Source organism: Eurytemora carolleeae, unplaced genomic scaffold (assembly GCF_000591075.1).
Source record: "Eurytemora carolleeae unplaced genomic scaffold, Eaff_2.0 scaffold602, whole genome shotgun sequence".
Taxonomy (NCBI): domain Eukaryota; kingdom Metazoa; phylum Arthropoda; class Copepoda; order Calanoida; family Temoridae; genus Eurytemora; species Eurytemora carolleeae.
In genome coordinates, this window is record NW_019396510.1 from 52,945 (window position 1) to 57,632 (window position 4,688).

The 4,688-nt window shown below is 33.5% G+C and overlaps 1 long non-coding RNA gene across 1 annotated transcript; it reads left to right on the top strand.

The window, feature by feature from the left end:
* Positions 1–2,918: 2,918 nt before the first annotated feature.
* LOC111704596 (uncharacterized) lies at positions 2,919–4,160 on the top strand. Its single transcript, XR_002765855.1, has 2 exons — positions 2,919–3,131; positions 3,997–4,160. It is a non-coding gene; the product is annotated as an uncharacterized LOC111704596 (long non-coding RNA).
* The last annotated feature ends 528 nt before the right edge of the window (positions 4,161–4,688 follow it).

The window sequence follows — 4,688 nt, forward strand, 5'->3', positions numbered from 1 at the left end:
CAGGTTTATGAGATTAAATAATATGTTTAATACAGGTTTATGAGATTAAATAATAAGTTTCCTTCAGGTTTATGAGATTAAATAATATGTTTACTACAGGTTTATGAGATTAAATAATATTTTTACTTCAGGTTTATGAGATTAAATAATATGTTTACTACAGGTTTTTGAGATTAAATAATAAGTTTCCTTCAGGTTTATGAGATTAAATAATATTTTTACTTCAGGTTTATGAGATTAAATAATATGTTTAATTCAGGTTTATGAGATTAAATAATATGTTTAATTCAGGTTTATGAGATTAAATAATAAGTTTCCTTCAGGTTTATGAGATTAAATAATATGTTTCCTTCAGGTTTATGAGATTAAATAATATGTTCACTTCAGGTTTATGAGATTAAATAATATGTTCACTTCAGGTTTATGAGATTAAATAATATGTTTCCTTCAGGTTTATGAGATTAAATAATATGTTAACTTCAGGTTTATGTTTATGTTCTTTATATAGTATAGTGCTTTAATATGCTTCAAAAACATTTATTTCAGGTCAAGAGATTTAAGAAATCTTGGCCGAAGAACACTAATGTGATAAGGTGTATAGGGACAATTATATTTTAAGGAACACCAAATTGATTGATATTGGGACAAAGATGATGGGGACAGAATACCATTAGACCCTAAGACCCAATGATAGTCCAGGGGTCAGTGAACTGGTTGGATTAAGGTTTCTGCTCGGATAAGATCGATTTATTCCACTTTATCTACTAGTATTCTTAAGTTGAGAGTAAGCTTCGAAAAAAGAACAATCATTTTTGACGTAGTGTCCCTCCAAATATCGATAGCGAAGAAAGAAATAATTTTCAGCACAAATTGATTATATTAATTTTTTGTTAATTCTAGGTTATAATTTAAGCGACACAATTTCTGGGCCGAGCGCTGAGGGTTCAACAAGCTAGGTGGCCGAATGCTGCGGATTAAATAGGCTAGGGGGCCAAACGCCGCGGCTAGGACAGACTAGGTTACGCTATGAACCAAAATGGTAGAAATGGAAGAAAAGTGGGTATGTCCTAGAGAACGATTTTTGGACTCCCCCGNGTTAAGACAATTTCTGGGCCGAGCACTGCGGCTAGGACAGGCTAGGGGGCCGAGCGCCGCGGCTAGGACAGGCTAGGGGGCCGGGCGCTGCGGCCACATGATCAATTAAATCCAATTTTAAGATAACTGGGTCTGTCCTAGAGAACCATTACTGAATTAACAAACTACTGAATAACAAATTACTGAATGAACAAGGTGGTAGTCGTATGGGGGGGAAGCGGCCACTTAAATTCTTTAATACTATCTGAGCACATCTAAATTTCTTAAGTTATGGCCATTGCATTTGGATTAAATTACACGAGGAAAAAAGTTGACACTTGAGATTGTTCACGTTCGATTGATAAGAATATTCACATTTTTCATTCAGATGTGAAACAGAAGATAACTGTTACTGTTGTATCATTTTAAAGTACTTCCACCGTGCATTACTTCCCACTTGTTGTTCAGAGATAGGGCAACTGTTGAACTGACTGTGACACTGTCTCTGGCACTGCACTGTAGAGTAGTCAGTAGTGTACACTCGGGCCCAGGCAAACTAGCAGCAGACATTAGAGTCCTATTGCGGGTTTACTCTTTTTTCCGGCGGTCTGCGGGTTTGGTTCGGAGGATTTCTCTCTGTTATAAAACCGTCTGCCAGACATTTAATTTCTCTAGAGTTTCTAGAGGACACAAGAATAAATCAAAATGGCTTTTTTAAGAGAAGGAAGAGAAGCGGGGGGGGGGGCATCATTTTGGCGTGCTTTAAAACAGTCTTATCAATTTTTAAGAAGGCCACGCGTGGTCGACTTTGAAGTATCGCAACGCCTTGGGCTTAGATTTTACCGCTCTAACTCACTTTTACTTTTCTGTAGCCATTTACATGTACAGTTTAGCACTAAAGTACTTGTTGTTTGGTTTTTACAAAGTAATTGGCAAAATTCTCATCGATTGTTTCTTGATGAACATATGCAGAGATCAATATATCAAGTGTCCCTCCTAGTCTGTAACATATCTGTCCCTTTTCTTGCATATATAAATATGTTTTCCGTTTGAGTGTCCATTTTGGGAATCGTTTTGCTTTAAAAATGAATCGATTTTTTTCGAAAAGATCGTTTTAAAAATAGGTGGGACCGTAAAAGAGGTGTTGTTGCCCAAGGCACGTAGCTAGGGGGCACAGGGGCACCCACGAAGAGGGGCACACTTTCTGAGACAAAAAAAAGAAAGAGGGGAGAAAAATTGGCATAAATCTAATTTTTGTTACCAATTTGGGTTTCCAGCGAACAAAAGTTTCGCGAAAAATGCAAACATTTCAGGTCGTATTTTGCAAAATTTTCCGAAAATTTCGCGAAAATGCGAAAATATTTTTTTGCGAAATGCGAAATTTTTTTCAAAAACCATGAGTTTTATTTCTGCAACAATTATAATTGCTCAAATGAACTCTCATGCTCTGATATCTCAATGTTTGAAGTTTTATTATGTCATATAAATAATTTCTCTTCCTTTACTTTATTAAATGTTTAATGAAGAGAATTTGATTTTGCTAGCTATTTTTTTATTTTGTTTCTTCTTGTGGTAGATTTTATATGAAAATGAGTCTTATTTTTCCTCAAAATTTTCGCATTATTTTTTTCGCGAAATTTTCGCATCTTTTCGCAAAATTTTCGCGTTTTTTTGCAAAATTTTCGCAAAATTTTCGCATTTTTTCGCTAAGTTTCCGCAATTTTTCGCGAAATTTTCGCATTTTATATTTGCGACAAGTATATTTCTACCCAGTACAAATTTATGGGGGTTTGTTTACAAATATTGCAGACATACTAGTTGAATGATGAATTTTAAAGGATAGGATTAGAACGAAGATTAATAGTTGAATTGCTTGCTACCGACATGTAAGTGATAAAATGATGACAATCAGACTCCCTTTACACACAAAGAACACATTAAAGTTAGAACTATTAAAACTATTAAATCTCTTAGGATGACGGCGATACTTTGGCGAATTCTATATGTGTCAACAATCAACACGAGGACCGTTTATGATACAAGCAGTGAAAATCTCGGTATGATTTCTCAGGAGTCAGGAAGGGTGGGGTATTATTATTAAAGGGAGTGTTCGCGAAAAATGAAAGGGGATAGGCTTAATGCGATAAAAAAGCGCTTTTATTCGCTACCAATCTTACTTTTATCAGTTGCTACTATAAGGAGAAAGTTGTTAAAAACGACTCACACCGAAGAACGCAGCGTCCATACAAATTCGGAAAGATGTAACATTCAACTCGGATCGTAAACAAAACAATTTAATTCCAGACAAATCATTCAGATATTACAAACAGTAGTCATCGATTATTTTTGACGCATTCGTATATAGTTAATATTTCATAATATTTTTGATTTTATTTTTTTATAATTTTCGCTGGCGCTGGATTTTCGAACATTCCTGGAAAATATGAAAATGTCGTCTTCATTATCAAAAATTCTCGAAACAGGAATAAAGTAACTCTCAGATCATGAAAAATACAAAATATTATGAAATATCAACTATTTACGAATACGTCGAAAAATAATCGATGACTATTGGTTATAATATCTGAATGATTTGTTGGGAATTAAATTGATTTGTTTACGATCCTAGTTGAATGTTACATCTTTCCGAATTTGTATGGACGATGCGTTCTTCGGTGTGAGTCGTTTTTAAAAATGTTCTCCTTATAGACACGACAGATAGAAGTAAGATTAGTAGCGAATAAAAGCGCTTTTTTATCGCATTAAGCCTACAGTCCCTTTCATTTTTCGCGAACACTCCCTTTAAATTTAATCAGATGTTTCCATACGCCACTTACCATTTTTAATTTGTTTTAAAACGTATTTTTGTTTTGAGATTCGTATTTAAAATTTTTTTTAACCATTAATTTTGTTTTGTTTCAGGATCTCTCTTCGAACTGTCATAGAGAAATCGATAGGTTAGTGCAAATTGCAGTTACTAATTCTTTGGACAACTGAGACAAAGTTCCCATGCCTGTGATTATTAGATATACTTTTTGATAATTATGTATTACTAATTTTTTCAATGCAATAAAGTTTTAAAATTTTGTAAATTGTATGCTGAATTGATTGTGAATTAGTGGTCTATATTACAGTGATTCGCAGAAAACTCTGGAATNCGCTATGAAAACCAGCTTGGAAACCCGTGTTTCACAGATGGGTTTTGGAAATTTTGTGGATATAAATATTTTTGTTATGAATTGTTATGATATTTAGTTTCTTCATTTTTTTTTGGAATAATCAAAATCTACACAAATGTTAAGACCCCAAAAAAGAAACTCAAAGGTTTCGTTCAACGATACTCTTTTAAATTTCGGGCTCTGCTTTTTGGGGTCTTAACATTTTGTAGATTTTGATTTAAGAGATTTAAAAAAATGAAGAATAGGAAGAAATAAAATAAAATAATATTTCATCATAAAAATATTGATTTTCGTAAAACTACCTAACCCCATACTAATATATTCTATATTCTTATATATATATATCTATGTGCTGGGCTCATAGCGCATACTGACATACAGGGTGTCCCACGAAACATGACATTTAATAAACAGTTATTTTTAGTTAAACAAATC